General features: G+C 42.9%; 1 pseudogene; it reads right to left on the bottom strand.

Moving 5' to 3' along the window:
• Positions 1 to 365: 365 nt before the first annotated feature.
• LOC123088957 (uncharacterized) lies at positions 366 to 504 on the bottom strand (annotated as a pseudogene).
• Positions 505 to 18408: the final 17904 nt, after the last annotated feature.

Below are 18408 nucleotides of genomic sequence, written 5' to 3'. Positions count from 1 at the left end.
ACCATACTGAGGAGCCGCCATGTCTGCAGAGCGTTCCTCCCCCCCCCCCCTCCCCCCCCCTTGATAGGAGGAGTCGTAACGCTTCCAGCACTTCCACGCTGGGTGACCAACCTTGCCACAGATCTGGCACGTTGGTATTGCGGCGTTGTTGTTGTAGTTGTCGCTGCTGCGGTTGTTGCCTCCAGGGTTGCCATGGTTCGGTGGCTTGGAGAAGGGGCCACGGCCACGATCACCGCCGCCGCCTTGCCTGTTGTTGAAGTCGCGCCCGCGGTCACCGCGGTCACCACCACCGCGGCCGCGACCGCGCCCATGTGTCGTCGCGTTTGCCGATGACTGAGAAGACCCGCCGCGTAGGTTCATGCGAGTCTCGAAGCTTAGGAGTTGCGAGTACAACTCCGGAACCCCGACAGGCTCAACCCTAGAGCACATGGCAGACACCACGGGGTCGAACTCCTCGTCTAGTCCTGCGAGGATGTGAGAGACGACATCCTCCTCGTCCACCTTCTTCCCTGAAGCAGCTAGTTCATCACAAAGGGTACGGACCTTACCAACATATTCAGTGATAGTCATCTTGCCCTTCTGAAGATTTGCCAACGCGATCCTGACGTTGATGGTCTGCGCACGGGTATGCGATGCCAGCATGCCCTGCACCGTGTTCCACAGCTCTGCTGCGGTGTGGCACGGTGCCACCTGGACGGCCATCTCGCGGGGCAGCGTGGTCAGCAGGTAAGAGAACACCTGCTGATCGCGCTCGTACCACGCACTGAACGCCGGATTTGGGGCCTTGGACTTGGTCTTGCCGTCGTCGCTAGAGACTTCAATGTTCATCGGGGGCACCACCTGCTCAACGTCGAGGAAGGCCGCCATCTGCGCCCCTCGGATAGCCGAGAGCACGGTGGCGCGCCATAGCGCCTCGTTCCCTCTCGTAAGCTTCTTTGTTGCGGTGTGTGCAAACGGAGATGAGGGGAAGGAGTTCGCCGAAGAGCTTGCCATGGATGAATTCGAGGTAGGCTCTGATTACCATGTAAGAAAGAAAGACATTACAAGATCGGCTGGTTGTTGCTATTCTTGACTTCTACTCCAAGCTATACTAGAGATAAGATCTCCTAGCCTAACAACCTGCCATGTACATACAACACGCACTCAATACAACCACACCATGACACTTGTCAATTTACACACAAGCCTATTCGTTAACACTTACCATTAACTCAAATGTTATGTGTTAACTGAAATGCAGCATATCATGTACTCCCTCCGTTTGAAAATACTTGTCAGAAAAATGAATGTATTTAGACATATTTTAGTTCTAAATACATTCATCTTTATTTATTTTTGCGATAAGTAATTCCGAACGGAGGGAGCATCATGTATCGCTCTGCTGCTTAACACCATGTCCATGTGTGACCGATATATTCTACTCCCTCCGTTCCGAAATAATTGTCTTTCTAGAAATTTCAACAAATGATTACATACGGAGCAAAATGAGTGAATCTACACTCTAAAATATGTCTACATACATCCGTATGTTGTAGTCCATTTGAGATGGCTCGAAAAACAATTATTTCGGAACGGAGGGAGTAGATAGAAGGAACAATGCAAACACATGGATCCTCACGTCGGCAGCGGCAAAATCATCACCGCCCCATCATAACTGAGGATGGCGTGCCTATCAAGGACCCTTTGGTTTTTTACTCGAAGCAGCCACTCCGGACCAGCAAGGCAGCAGCAGGAATGGAGATGAGGCCGACGAGTCGTCGTCGTCGTCTGCAAACCACCGTCTCACGGATAAACACACCATCGAGTGGAAGCTTACGCTACACCAAATCGGTATACACCAAATCCATTACTCAAGTTCCTACTTCCAGCATCATTATTCTAATGAGGATTATTCACGACTATGTCATGTCGTGGGGATAATATTAATATACAGGTCTTCATGTTCTACGCACTGACCGCTCCATGCTCTTCTACGACAAGAAAGAGAATCTCTCCAAGTTATGGGATATTCTAGCTGTGTACGCGTGGATCGACAAAGAAGTCGGGTATTGCCAAGGTGGATATCTAGCTGCCTACCACCTATTTGATTTGATTTGATTTTGCACCACAATGCTTATTTATTGCCTGATGAAAAGTCGATGCTTTCTACTCCAGCTCCTCCACCGCGTCAGCAGTCTACTCCAGCTCCTCCAAGTCAGCCACCGCCTCTGCAGACTCCTGCTCCTTCAAGTCCGCCAACGCGTGAGGCCACTCCTCCTCCTCCTCCAAGTCCAGCACCGTATGAGCTCACTTCTCCTCCTCCAAGTCTGGCACCGCGTCAGCCCGGTCCTCCTCCTCCAAGTCAGGCACCGCGTAAGCCGTCTCCGCCGCCTAAGCAACAGCGGAACAGAGCCGACTAGCTATGTCGGCTAGCGGTACAAGTACAGCAGGCAAGAGATTCCAATTTGGTCCAAGCCTCGCGCCTCTTCCGAAGAGGCCTTACGACTGACCGAAGCGGAAAACGAAGCCGAATGCAGGAGACAAGTGGACGCTCATTTTGGATCAAAACCGCCACCGCCGTCAAAGGAGAAAGTGCCTGAGCATGCCATTGACCACTTTATTCGTATGGCTCAAGCACCAGCTCCCAAGCCTGTTGACTTAGACTATGAGCGCCAAATCAGGAAGGCATATCAAGCACAACAAAAGAAGGAGTCGAGCTCAAGCTCCAGCCAAGCAGCTGCCAAAAAAACGGGAAAACTATTCCCCAGCTGGGAGAACAGGCGGTGCAATCGATCCCCCGCTCAATGTACCAACACACATGAGTACCGGCGCGGCTGATCATCTGGTAATAACCGACGATTATAGAAGGCAGTCTGCAGAGATCGGATGCACTGTAGAACAACTCCTAGAGCTCGAGCCCATGAACACTTTTACAGAGCAGGAACTAAAACGGAAATATGCCCGTGGCGAACCTTTGGTCAAGCCTGAGGAGGTCAAGAAGCTCTAAACGATAATGTATGAATTGCATGAATGGTACATGAAAATTGCGAAGACTACCAATAGAGAGCCCCTCATGGTGAAAATCAAGGCAGAGCATTACTACCATGAGAATGCTCTGTATGTTGAATTTACAGAACTGTTTCAGTTATTCAATATAGACGCACTCGACAAATCTCTCGTCAGTTGCTTTCTCTGTAAGTAATTTCTTTATGTATTTTAAGTCTCAAGCTAGTTGTAGTGCTCGTTGGTCATTACATGTAATTATCCTCACTATATTCTTTTTTGTGGTATTATGCAGAATGAAGATCTATGAAATGAAAAACGCTGGACGCTATGGCATTGTGTTCATTGACCCAAATACCATTAATCAAACGACATGGGAACAGGAATTCTATCGAGATGAAACAGAGAAAAGCTTCCTAGAGTTCTTGAAGTGCCTAAATACCAATCAAGATATACTACTTCCTTACAACTTCGCGTGAGTCACACTGTCTTATACTACAAATTTGTTTTTGCTTACTAGCTAGATGTTAATTAATAAATGTATAGGGTTTAGGGTAGGCGATGAGTGTTATGGACATGCCCGCTTAATTTATACATGCAAATGTGTGCCCATGTAGTTTCCACTGGATCTTGTTAATCATTCGAGTTGAAGATGCAATAGTTGGACTCGCTACTTAAACCAGTCGAGTAGTATGAAATCGTGAAGGAGATAGTCAACAGGTAATTTCAATCGTTATAGAACTATATGTCGGCCTCTTTAGTTCGTCATTTCCTGATATCAACTAATTCATAACTCCTTTATTCATTTTCTTTGCCGGCGGGCAGGGCTTGGCAAAATTTCATCAAAGAGGTTCAAGGCGAACGGAAAAAAAAGTTGTATTTGTATCGACCCAAGGTATAATTAATTAAGTAGTACTAGCTAGCTACCATTTTTTTAATTCTAGTTTCAATACCATTAGTTATCATTCTTGATTAATTATTATCTGATTGAATTCTATTCTCGTAAAGTGCATGAAGTAGTTGTCAGGGAATGATTTATGTGCATGCTACGTTCGCGAGAACATTCGCATGATGGCGTCCGAAAGGAGCAAATCTGAAAGACAACAATGGGTACGTTTGCCAGAACACTATTCACAACTTTTACATCATTATCGATATCTAATATATATACACACACAACTAATACATGCATATTTGATCTCCTTCTTTAAAGTTCAAGGAGGTGTAGGAGAAGCTCCTACCAACAGATCGCGTATGAGCAATTCAAGAAGAAATAGTGGGATTTTTGCTCGACCAGGTCATAGATCCCAAAGTAGAATTCCATTACCCGCTACCGCAGTAATGCCTCCATGTAGGAGAAATTGTATATACCAAATTGTGTGTGTGTGTGTCTATATATATATATATATATATATATATATATATATATATATATATATATATATATATATATATATATATGATCGGTTCTACGAGAAATTCCATTTATATATATGCATAACGTGTACAACATGTAGTATCGTAAAATACCAGCAAATGAAAAAGAATTAAATGGAAAACACAAATTAAAGGAAAAAGAAATCATAAACCCAAAACCCCCTAAATCTTATAGTTTCGGTTGGCGTTACCAACCGGTACTAAAGGTCTCCCAGCCCCCGGCGCGGGCTTGTGCCATGTGGTGGCCCTTTAGTGGCGGTTCGTGTTGAACTGGGACTAGGGGGACCTTTAGTCCCCACCCTTTAGTGCCGGTTATAGAACCGTCACTAAAGGGCCTTACGAACCGGTGCTATAGCCCGGTTCTGCACTAGTGCTATGGCAGGTGTAGATGCAAACGTTGTGAATGTTTGGCAAGCTCGATATGATGACTACTTGATACTTTAGTGTACCATGCTTTACGGCTTAGAACCAGGACTTCAAAAATGTTTTGAACGCCACGGATCATATGAGATGTTCCAAGAGCTGAAATTGGTATTTCAAACTCATGCCCATGTCGAGAGGTATGAGACCTCTGACAAGTACTTTGGCTAAAAGATGGAGGATAATAGCTCAGCTAGTGAGCATATGCTCAGAATGTCTGGGTACTACAATCGCTATAATCAAGTGGGAGTTAATCTTCCAGATAAGATAGTGATTGACAGAGTTCTCTAGTCACTATCACCAAGCTACTAGAACTTCGTGATGAACTTAATATGCAAGGGGTGGAGAAGACAATTCCCGAGCTTTTCCTGATGCTGAAATCGGCAAAGGTAGAAATCAAGAAAGAGCATCAAGTATTGATGGTTAACAAGACCTCTAGTTTCAAGAAAAAGGACAAGAGAAAGAAAAAGAACTTCAAGAAGAATGGCAAGCAAGTTGTCACTCCCATGAAGAAGCCCAAAGCTGGACCTAAGCCTGAAACTGAGTGCTTCTACTACAAAGGAAATGGTCACTGAAAGTAGAACTACCCCAAATATTTGGCAGATAAGAAGGATGGCAAAGTGAACAAAGGTATATTTGATATACATGTTATTGATGTGTACATTACTAGTGCTCGTAGTAGCCCCTGGGTATTTGATACATATTCGGTTGCTAAGATTATAAACTCAAAACAGGAGTTGCGGAATGAATGGAGACTAGTTGAGGGTGAAGTGATGATGTGTCTTGGAAGTGGTTCCAAGATTGATATGATCATCATCGCACACTCCCTATAATTTCAGGATTAGTGCTGAACCTAAATAAATGTTATTTGGTGTTTGCGTTGAGCATGAACAAGATAGGATCGTGTTTATTGCAATACTGTTATTCATTTAAGACAGAGAATAATTGTTATTCTGTTTACATGAATAAAACCTTCTATGGTCATACACCAAATGTTAATGGTTTATTGAATCTCGATCGTAGTGATACACATATTCGTAATATTGATGCCAAAAGATGGAAAGTTGACAATGATAGTGCAATATACTTGTGGCAATGTCGTTCAGGTCATATTGGTGTAAAGCGCATGAAGAAACTCCATGCAGTTGGACTTTTGGAATAACTTGATTATGAATCATTTGATACTTGCGAATCATGCCTCATGGGCAAGGCGAATAAAACTCCATTCTCCGGAACAATGGAGCGAGCCAATGACTTACTGGAAATAATACATACCGATGTATGCGGTCCGATGATTGTTGAGGCTCGCGGCGGGTATCGTTATTTTAAGTTATATGTGGTGTGGTTGTCTTTCTCATCTTTCTACCTAGAGTATGGTGATGTACCAAACTCTTGATATATGTGGTGTGGTTGATTATGAAATATACCAAAAAAGTGAGTGTAGCTTATTTTAAGTTATACTCATGAGTCTAGATGTTGATCGAACTGAAACTTTGAAATGATTATAATGGAAATTTGAAAATGTTATCCAAATATCTAAGGGTAGTTGCATCCTGATGCTTTACATCCTCTGGATGTCCTTTTCCTGAATTTATGGTACCTACACAAACACAACGTTTTATCTAGCATTACACTGCCCTTTATCATTCACTTTTTGTATGTTGTAGTGCTTTCGGGCTATGGAGACGTATCTCAAGGGCTGCATCAATCCAGATGATGATACATTACCAATCAAACTTGTGGATGGTGATGTCTCCATCATTTCCTGCCTCATTGAAAGAACTGCCAAGAAGGCCACCGTCACAACAAACTGGCCAGAGCTTCATCGTGATGCAAACATCAAAGAAGGCGACATGTGCGCCTTCCACTTCAGACACCATGCAAGGCATTCCATGGAGGTTCCTACTGGTCTCTCTCAGACCTTTTACATATGCTATATCGAGCAACCATGGCTCTACTTTTGGACGGCGTTGCCTGACTTTTGAACCATATTATCGTATGTGCAATTCATCTAAGATATCACGCAACTGAAGGCTTGATGATCCCTCTTTGCTCCTGTGTCTGTTTCCTTTACTACATTGCTCTTCATTATTTCTCTTTATGAACTTGTATGTACCAGTACGACACATTGTTGTACTTTAAGTCTGATGGAATAACATGACATAGTACAAAAAAGAAAGTGGAAGGGATGCCACTTATCTGGCATCACCGAGCTTCCGCTCAGGCGGCGCACCACGGGTGCGCCAAAACCACTAGTATAAATATATGGGTAACTATAGGTAGGCCCAACAACATCCATTACCGAAGATTTTTGACAAGCACACACGATTTACCTGAATCGGCCCATGCCTACTCTAACCTGATCAGATCAGGCTGTGTCACTTGTGTGGTGTGTGTACAAGCTAGCATGCATGCAACTAAAGTCAAAAGGTATATGTAGAGATACATCCAAATCAAGATCGGCCAACATATATTCTAGATCTTACACGCAATTTTAGCATGCTCCATCTTACCCCTTTTTTCACACAGAAAGTAAGAAGATAAGAGTTAATCAAACCCACTAGTTAATGCAATCAATGGCTCAAATCTATTTATACTCTTATCTCTCATGTGAAATGGGGAGGTAAGATGGAGCATGTTAAAAACAGTTTTAGAGTTTGGGGTCGAGCTATAAATATGTGCATACGTACTATTTGAGATCGAATGTAATATCTGTATTGATTGATGGTTAAAGGTGCTACTTATACCATCTGGAGAGACATGAGCGAAGGAATGCGTCGGTTCCAGAGGGCACAAGCGAGAGAGATGCGTCTGTTGCGGGAGGAACCGCAACAACGGTTGGGCAAGGGGAGATTCCCCGCTAATTACATGTGCTCGTTAATGTCAACACCCCCCCCCCCCCTTAATCTATGCTTGACCATGTAGAATCATCTTTCAATTGTTCGGGTAGTGCTATAATCTCAAAAGGATTCTTCCCCAAAATATCTTCATGAAATCCTTGATGAGAACCTGAAACATAAACTCACAAAGAGATAGCATAATGTGATGTCTTTAAACAAGGATATTTCAAGAATAGACTCCCCCTGACACCTGCAAGTCCCTAAGTCGTCGCATACCAATTCCATGAACATATTTCTGGAATGTAGAATTTGGTAGAGACTTTCTAAATAAATCAGCAAGGTTGTCGCATGATTTGACTTGCAAGATGTTTATTTCCGTGCTTTGCTGAAGATCATGGGTGGAAAACCATTTAGGATAAATATGCTTAGTGATATTATTCTTGATATATCCTGTTTGCATCTGTGCAACACAGGCCGCATTATCTTCATAGAAAAATGGTGGGTGATTCTATCGAACCAATTCTACATGACTATTGTATGTGGTTTATGATTCTGTGAAGCCCTACACACTCGCATGTTGCTTCAAATAATGAAATTGTTTCAGAATGGTTGGTAGATGTTGACACCAGAGTCTGTTTTGAAGACTTCCGTGATATAGCAGTACCACCATGTAGGAACACAAAACTGGTCTGTGATCTGGCATTATGGAGAACAGACAAATAGCCGGCATCTGCATATCCAATCATATCAGAGTCTTGACTTCTCTGGAACTGGAAAAATAAGTCAAGATCCTTTGTGCCTTGGAGATATCAAAGATATTCTTGACTCCAGACCAATGACGTTTGGTGGGAGCTACGGTATGTCTAGCAAGTAGATTTACTGCAAATGCAATATCAGGTCTTGTGCAATTTGCAAGATACATAAGTGCTCCAACGGCACTTAGGTATGGAACTTCAACTCCTAACACCTATTCTCCATCATCCCTTGGCCTGAACACAACTTTCTATACGTCTAGAGATCGACCACAATAGGAGTTTTAGAGGATAGGATTTGTCCATATTGAATTTCTCCAATATTTTATGGATATAGGAAGCTTGGTGTAACATGATCTCTGAGGGAAGGTGCTCAAGTTGAATACGTAAGAAAATTTTGGTTTTACCCAAATCCTTAATCTCAAATTCCATCTTAGGTGATTGCGTGCTTCATCAATGTCTGGTGTGTTTCCAATGATGTTGAGATCATCAACGTACACAGAAATGATACAAAATCTTCTAGAGGACTTCTTGAAGAAAACACATGGGCAGCACTATTGGAGTAACCTTTCTAAAGAAGGAACTCACTGAGTCGGTTGTACCACATCGGTCCCAACTGCCTTATGTCATATAGTGACTTATTTAGTTTTACACAATACATGTTGCGTTTTGCACTTTTATTCGAGACAGAGATTCCATTAGGAACCTTCATATATATGTCCGAATCTAGTGACCCTTAAAGATATGCGGTCACGACGTCCATCAACTGCATAGATAGACGATTTTGCACTGCCACAGATATAAGATATCGGAAAGTGGTTGCACTCATTACTGGAGAATATGTTTCAGTGAAAACAATGTTGGGTTTCTGCGTGAAACCTTGTGCTACGAGCCTCGCTTTATATCTCACCACATCATTGTTCTCATTCCGTTTCCAGAGAAAATCCCATTTGAATCCCACAGGGAAAACATTGGGACGTGTAGGTATTGCTTCAGTGAGTACCTTTCTTTTGTTAAGCGAGGTAATTTCTGCTTGGATTGCATCCTTCCATTTAGGCCAGTCGGAGCGCTTTTGGCACTCAACGATAGACCTTGGATCATGATCAGTGAGAAGGATAACTGCAATCTTTTCAGCAAAATATGTCGTAGACTTCCGGTCAAATGATTCTCCAGAATCAACATAGTTGATGGAAATTTCCTGCACCCCTAGTGACTCTTCGTGATTTCCCAATATGATTGAGTCTGGTGTTCCGATGTCCCAGCCAGTTTGTGCACACTGGAGCTGGGTTGTGGAGGTTGCCCTTCCACTGGGTGTATACTACCCATAAGGTGTTTGTCGATATTGAGTTGACCTGCATTTACTGACTCCGAGGTTTTTCTCCTCGATTTCTTTTGCTGCTTGCTAGAAGCATGCTCCAGATCAGAGGCCGTACTACTCCCCCTCCTTTTAGAAATAGGGAGTTGACTGGTTTTTATTGGTACCTCCGCTCTTTCTAGCGTGTTTCTGGATGGATTTAAGGATTTTATAACACATTTCAGATTAGTAAATGGCAAATTATGTGCAAGGTGTTGCAAATTAATGATCTTACAAACTTGAAGTTCGGTCTCTTGGGTACGTGGATCAAAGGATGAAATGGCATGAGCATTCCAATCAATTTCCAGGCATTCTTTCTGGTACTTAAAATCTCCCCCTAATGCCGGAAAATGTTCCTCATTAAATATGTAATCAACGTGACAGGCTGTGAACAGATCCCCGGTCAGGGATTCCAGGTACTTGATAATCGATGGGCGATTAGTGCCCCACATAGATCCCCAACTTCATGTCTGGGCCCATAGATGTTCGCTGTGGTGGTGAGGTCGGGATGTATGCAGCACATCCGAACTTACGCAGATGGGAAATGCTAGGATGATTTCCGCGTACCAATTCTAGAGGGGAAGAACTGTGATATGTAGTTGGCCTCAATTGTATCAAGTCAGCAGCGTGTAAAATAGCGTGACCCCAACAAGAGGTTGGCAAGTCGCAATTTGTCAACAAAGGTCTTGCAATGAGTTTGATCCTCTTAATCAATCATTCAGCCAAACCATTTTGTGTATGGACATATGGAACAAAGTGCTGAACTTCAATCCCCAAAGCCATGCAATAATCATCGAAAGCACATGACGAGAATTCAGCGACATTGTCCATTCGAATTGAGTTAATTCCTTTCAGGATAATGGGCTTGCAACTTAATGACTTGCCTCATTATCTTGGCAAATGCATGGTTTCGTGTGGATAGAAGACACACGTGTGACCATCGTGTAGATGCGTTAATCAGAACCATGAAATGCCTGAAAGGTCCAGATAATAGTTGAATGGGACCACAAATGTCTCCTTGAATATGTTAAGAACTGAAGTGGTTCAGCTTGTATTTTGAGTTGCAAGGGCCCGTGGCACAAGATTGAACACAAAGTCTGAAGATTGAGGAAATTTTGACTCAAGAAAATTATGACCAATGGAATTGCTAGTAATTTTCTCATCATCCCAATTCCGGGATGGCCTAGGAGATCATGTTAGGTTTGGAATGCGTTAACATTCTAAAAAATTACTTTGTATGCAACATGTTCCACGGGTTTAATATACGTATAGTACAAACCAGACGATAGAGAAGGAATTTTCTCATGTACCTTTCTGCCATGTCCGTGATCTTTAGTAAAGAGTAGATACTCCTCTTTGTTGTCTTCATGGGTTTCAATATGAAAACCATTTTTACGGATATCTCGATACTGATCAGGGTACGTAATGAGTTGGGAATGGGATACAATAAAGCATCCTCAATCGTCTGTACCACTTGGGAGGGTGAATATAGCACGTCCAGTACAAACAATCACAGTATCGCGTCCAGCGATAGTTAGAATATCTCCATTCATTTTTTCAGAGTTTGGAAATATCTCATCTTCCTCAGTATGGAATTTGTGGTACCACTGTCCACAAGGCGTAATTCTTCTTCCAACGGATTGTCCCTGTAGAAAACTATATAAAACAAAAGAATTTTCAATAAGAAAACCTCATTGTTAATACATAGAATACAATCTTATTATATCAAATGTGCTGATACAATACAATATAAAGACAACAACAAACTTATGTTCTTATTACAATCATCACAAATGGACATAATTAAGTAGATCACTAAGGAGATTGAGGGACTAGTCGAAGTTGCCAAACACGTTGTTTGCGGTGTACTCAATCAACATGTTCTCCCTCTCAGCAGGATCCTCAGGCGGATAAAGAATCATGGCGTTGCTCCGTTCAGGATGAACATCGTGCGAACCACCAGTTCCTTTTGCGCTATGCGGATGAAGGTTGAAGTTGGCTTCAAACCTTTTCCCTTAAGGTGCTTTGTGTCCCTGGGATTGCTGGTACATCATAACCAGATGCTTGGGCATTGTGCACTTTTTAGTAGAATGTGTGTAGCATCTGCACTTGTTGCAAAGCTTAGATTTATCAAACCTGGGCTTGAAGTGCCTTTTCCCTTGCCTGGGTTTCTGTATCTCCTGTTCCCATTGCGCTTTCGCTTATACTCAAAATTGGATTGTTTACCTCGAAAGGTACCATTAAAAACTTGGCTATTCGCGATTTAGATGAACTTCTGGTAAAGTTTGTGCCCCAACTGGGCGCTGAGAGCCATTCTTAGCGAGTAGCTCATCATGCTTTTCAGCCTGAAGTAACATGTGAATAAGCTCAGAATAGACAGTATGGTACTATTGATGGAGGATCCTATCTGAAGGGAGCATAGTAGACAAAGTTTTTTCTGTCTTCTCCCCCTCGGTAGGGGCTTCTCACAAAAGCGCAGTTTGGAACATATCTTCTGAAAAGCATGATTGTACTCAGCAATGGACTTGAAATCCTTAAGATGGAGATGAATCCAATCATGGAGTGCTTCTGGCAGGACTACTGCCTTCTGCTATTCATACCTCGTTTTGAGGGCCAGAAACAGAGTACTACGAGATTCCTCCTGTAAATACTCAAACTTGAGATCTCGATAAATATGGTGCCTTATGATGAATAAAGCAGCATAGTTTTGTTGTTCTGTCAGCGGCGTGGCTCCAGCCGGGAGAGGAGTCTCGGGGAGCTGGATTGCACTCTCTATCCCACGGGACGCAAGACTGATCTTGATGTCCATATCCCATGTAGGGTAGTTGTGGCCATTGATGGCAAGCTCCTCAAACACTTTGGCGGTTATATTTTCCAACATGAGGAACTAGAAATAATTAATTTACAGGTGGTAAATTAGAAACTATCATGGTTCTATAATAAGAATGCAAAAATTGATGTTCAAGTGGAAAACTTGAAAAATTCTCAACCTCAATTGTGTGAACATAACACGTTGAAGATCACTTAGATCTCACAGTAATAGGTTGCATTGCTATTACCTTTTTATGCTACAATTCAAATTTAGGGCTTTTTACATCTGTGCCCCTGGTTCCTTAGCCATACTCATCCATCCCCACGCTCTTAACTTTTGCTCACTTTTCCCCACTCCCTTGCCTGAAACCCACAGAACTGGTCACAAATGGTGGATGCCGTCGGGTCAGTGCTTTGATCGTTAACTCTGACGAGTGGGGCCGCGCTGACTGTGTTGCCCGTTGGACCTGATGAGTGGGGTCGTGGCGAAAGGTGCCGCTGTTAGCCTGTTGGGCCGTGGTTAGACTGTTGGGCCGTGCGCGCGCCGCAACCACAGAAGCCTGTTATGCATGCACGCACGTAGCTAGCCTACCTGCATGCGCCGCTGCCCGTCGCCACGATGTGCTGACCGGCCTTTTTTTCAAGCGAGACGGCACGGACGCGAGGACGGTTGCTGCCGGTGGTTCGTAATATCTCGCCCGCGTGTCTCCTCGATGTAGAGCGTTGTTTCACATTTTTCGATCCACTCGCATCTATTCAACATGGCAATTAAATTCGCATATTGATCGACGCGGCTTATTTGAACGTAGCAAATCCAAAGCGCGGTCGGTGCCACTCCCCTTCCCTTCCCCTTTCCCTATTTAAACCACCACCCCTTGACCTTATTAACACATCGTTTTGCGCCACCCCTTCTCTTCTTCACCCAAACCCAGGGCACTCTCAAAGCAAGGCGAGGATGCAGTACAACAGCCCCACCTTCGAGCTCCCACCGACCATGTCGGAGAGACGGTATCCGACCGGTGTCGTCGTGGAGAGGACGCTTCACGTGTGGGCGTTCTCACGCTGGAGGGGTGCAAGGTGTTTTGCCGAGTGGTTTCTCTGTGCGGGCTTCGCCCACCTCCCGGCGGGCTCGCCGGTGATGTTCCGACTGGAGGAAGTGCGTCCAAACTCCAGGACTCCACTGATAGGGCTCATTGTCACCTTCATCAACAGATTTAATGTGTACTACCTCCTCGGCAAGGTGTTTTTGTGTGTATGCAAATTCATCGCATTCACAACCCACAACATCTTCACAAACTTCGACTGCATCTTCCCCACCCGCGGCGGTATGCAAAGCCGCGCCTCCCCTACTACATCGGCAGGACGGCATGGAGAGGAGGAGCAGTGAAGAGGAGGCGCAGTGAAGATGGTGGGGAAGGCCCGGTCTCGTGAGCTTGTCTTGCCCTAGGGTGTTAGGGCTTTTTATCTTTTATATATTTCTATCTTATTATGTCATTGGTTGTACCGTGAACTTTTAATCTCTGTCGTGTTATCCCATAAGAACTATGTTATGCTTGCCACCCTTATTTGATCCTATTTGAGTCGTTGGTTATATGTGTTTTGCTTGCTATTTCTATCTTATTTGAGGTGAGATATCGCTACATTGATATGGTGCTATACACGAGCCCTTCTGCTAAATCAATCAATGAAAGGGTATCCCTCAATGAAAACCAGCTAATTTTTTTGAATTGTTGGTGGCCTATTCCGTATATTGTATGAACAAAAGCTAGCTAACTTTTGTATAGTTTGTCGCCTATGATATGGGTTAGGGCACCCTATGTTTTATGTAAGAAGTATGCTATATATGGTTGCTACTTTCTAACACCTCTATGTTATGGATGTATGCTTGCTCCGTGAGATATCGGTAGATGGATATGGTGTCGTAGCCGAGCCGTAGATATGCTCTGTAGATGGATATGGTGTCGTAGCCGATCCCTAGACATGCTCTCTATATGGATATGGTGGCTAATCGTGCCACCGGACTTTATTTTAGACGTGGTTTCAGATGGATATCATGATCTACATAATTAAGTCTGACATGCTCTCAAAAATTCAAGGGACCCAAAAATCAAAGTGTTGTGCCGTAGGCTATATACAGAAGGAAATTGCCACGATATGTACAAACAAATTTAACATGGGCAAGTCCAACAATAAATCGATTTACCATATGCACTACTCACTCCCTCTCAGTTTACAGGGCATGCGCATGGTTCTAGGTCATCGATTTGACAAATTAAATATGTCTAATATGTCACAAAAAATATATCACTAGATACTTAAGCGGATGTAGTTTCTAAACATATATTTTTATCACATATAATACATATTTAGCTAGTTAAATTGTTAACCTAAAACTACGTGCATGTCCTATAAACTGAGAAGGAGGAAGTATTTATGTTTGGCATGGCAATAATCAAGGGAAAAAACAGAGCCAGCGCGTGCACTATTTTGTAGGCCTCTTTTATCTTTGTGGGCCTTCGACACTCAACGCAATGAGATGGCCCAACCAGAGCTTAGTTTCAAGGGTTTCAATTTGGGCACTAGAACTACGTTTTTTTTCTTCTACGGTCGGTGTTGACTGACGAAACAGAAGAAACTAAAAGTGTACAAAACTGACATGATCCACAAATTAAGAAACACAGAGCATAGAGCACATGATCCACAAATTAAGCAACACAGAGCATAGAGCACATGATCCACAAATTTAAGCAAATCGTATAGCGCATGATCCACAAATTTAACCAAATCCTAGAGCACATGACACCACACTAATAACATCTCTAACGAGTGATGACCAGCAAGTAAGCAAATGCTAGAGCAACTACACAAAAATAAAAGGGATAAAATCCTAAAGCTATCAGATTCGCCTGCTTGTTCAATTGAATCATCTGCTTTAAGTTCTTGTTCATCTTCTTTAATTCCCCCTTCAGATCTGCATCCCCAACTATCAGAGCAGCACTTTCGGAGACCAAATTCGTTGGTGCTGATGGCAGATTGAGCTCCTGGGTTGGGGCCCCATTGAATTGAATCTGCTTAACGTAGTCATCCAGCCATTCAAAATGTGTGTATTTCTTCAAGATCTGAAACGAAAACATGAACCCTAACTCCCAAATCGAAAAATAATTAAAAGAAAATAGAAAAAAATCAGAGAAAAATCATGAAATCTAACCTGCCCCTCTGGCTTGCTCTCGCATTTCACGAACTTGCGCCAATAGTTGCCATTCTTAACCTCCTTCGAAGTCAACTGTATCAGTGGAACGCTGCGTGGGCAGTCAGGACATCGCTCCATGGGAAGTGGACCTTACTGGGTCCATGAGGGGCAGGAGGTTGAAGTGGAGCTCGACATATCGCCCATAGTCGCCGGAGAAGAAGAATCCTCTCGTCGCCAGAGAAGAAGAAGCAGAGTAGTGGCTCCTCTCATCGTCGCAGAATAAGAAGCAGAAGAAAGGGGAGGCACAGCCAACAAGTCTCGCGGATCGCCTCTCGTGGATCACCCCACGATCCAACGATGCGGAGCCGTCCATGTGACCCAACAGCGCAAAGCCTGCACGCAGCCTGCCCTCGGAATTCCCTCTAGAAGACCACATCCGACGGTTGTCGCTTGGCGCTAGGGTATGATCGGACGGCTGACGTCCAGAGCTAGGTTTAGGCGAAACGCCGCGGGGTTTAGAGGGGTTTTGAGCTAGTCAACGGGGTTTCCAAGGCTTTGACTGAGCATAACTAATTTACAAAAAACGAAAAAATATGAAACCTTCGTTGTTCGTTTTTTTATAAGACATACTAATGAGGAAAAATACTAAACTTGGTATACGGACATTCACAAAAAAACCTAGCTAGCACGATCGAGGTCAAATGAGCACCATTAATTTAAAAAAATCAAAAAAAAATATAAAACCTGCGCACAATGTTGTCTTGTGTGACATGTTACCCACTAAAAATCATAAACTTTATCTATGGACATTTTCATGAAAAAACCTTGACACATATGAGCTATCACGTACAACGTTTCATAGAGACCAAGGAGAGGAGGTAGGGTTCCCTTCGGTTTTTGAAAATTTAAAAAAAATCAAAAAAATCATCAAAGCTTGATTTCAAAGTGAATAAGAAGGATCTGAACTTAGTTTTCCATTTACATATTTTCAACGTGTTTTTTTCATGGTTTTCTATTGAAGTATATTTTTTTCAAAAAAATGTAAAAATAGAAAGATTAATTCAGTAAATAGTGATTCTTCGAATCTACAGTATATAGATTGAATAGGTGTTAACAAAAATATTCGGCTCATTTGGAGTAGGTCCAAAAAAAGTTGATTACAAATGGGGCTGTTTACCCTAGCTTGGGAGCTTATTTGGAGCACATTCTCATGACTACAAGTTTTACCATGCAAAAGAGATCGAATTGATCACCTAACATTTATAATAGTTCAGCAAACTTTGCAACTCACGCCATAGGGGAATGGACTTCAAGTGTTGGTTCAAATTCAAAGTTTGCATAAATTCAAAGTTTGCATAAATTCAAATTCTACCTCAAATTTCACATGAAATTACTAATAGAATTATTACACCTTAGAAGTTTTCACCCTTATTACAAATCCTTAAAGTTCAAAGTTTATGACTTCCATTCAAGTTCAAATTCAAATCTTTGCCTTGCTCCTTGTGTTCCGGGATGGGTTAACCGTCTTGCTTCTGGTTTCCCTGGCTGGGATATTTTGTGCTTTTGAAAGCTTTGTCTTGTTGCTTCTGATCTTCACTTCTGGTGGTGGCTGTTTTGTTGAGCTTTGACTGACCGAGCAAGTGATGACCAGTTGATGGTCATCTGTGGGTTCACTCATCCTTAAAGGAACTTCAGACAAAATAACTTCCGCCTCTCTTATAGCTTCAAAACCTTCATAAGCCATGGTTTCAAATTCTGCATCAGATGATGGTTCAACCGATGAAGTTTCTTCCTCTCTTGGTCTTTTCTGGACCTGGGTCAAATTGAGCTTAGTCATCGATAAAAATAGAAAACAAATGCAAAAAAGGGGAAATGTTGCACACGTACCTTGCTGCTACTTCAGTTGCTTCTTCAACTCTGCTGCTGCATTCTCCTCTAAACTTTCTCCATTCTCTTCTGCTACTGCATTCTCCTCTGGATTTGCTGCTGCCCATTGTTCCTCTTCTCCAAATGATGCATCAGCTGGATTGGTACAACGCCTAGCAATATGCCCTAGGATACCACATCTTTTGCACTTATGTTGTTTTTTTACGCGGCCCTCTTCACCAGCTCTTATCCTATTTTACCTTGGTCTTCCTAGTGGTCTAGTCAGTACAGGAGAAAATAGTTTGAACCCTGGGTCTACTATGTTCCATTGGTCTTTGCCAAGAGTGCAGGCACATTTTCAACATAAGAGTTCTAAATTTGGCAACAGAGAAATATTCAGAGCAATACTGATCAACTTCACCATCTTCTCCTCCAATAATAGTCATGAGATGTAGGGCATGTATGCACGGCTTCCCGCGGATCTGCCATTGCCTACAACTGCATTCATTAGTTGCAAGGTTCACTGGATATCTCCATTCCCTTTTTTTACTGTCTGTGTATGTGACCTCAGCCTCCTATGTCTATGGTCCAATGCATTTCATCCTTAGTCCTCTTGCCTTGGCATGCAATGCCTTAATCAAAGATGGGAGCATAAGATGGCCAACATATTGCGTTTCTGCAATTGTTTTACGAAGAGCCATCTTTATCATGATCATCTGCCTGATCTTATCAAATGCTTGCCACAACAAAAGCCCT

This window comes from Triticum aestivum, chromosome 4A (assembly GCF_018294505.1).
Source record: "Triticum aestivum cultivar Chinese Spring chromosome 4A, IWGSC CS RefSeq v2.1, whole genome shotgun sequence".
NCBI lineage: Eukaryota > Viridiplantae > Streptophyta > Magnoliopsida > Poales > Poaceae > Triticum > Triticum aestivum.
Note: the sequence above shows the minus strand (reverse complement) of the source record. Positions and strands in the feature narration are given on the sequence as shown.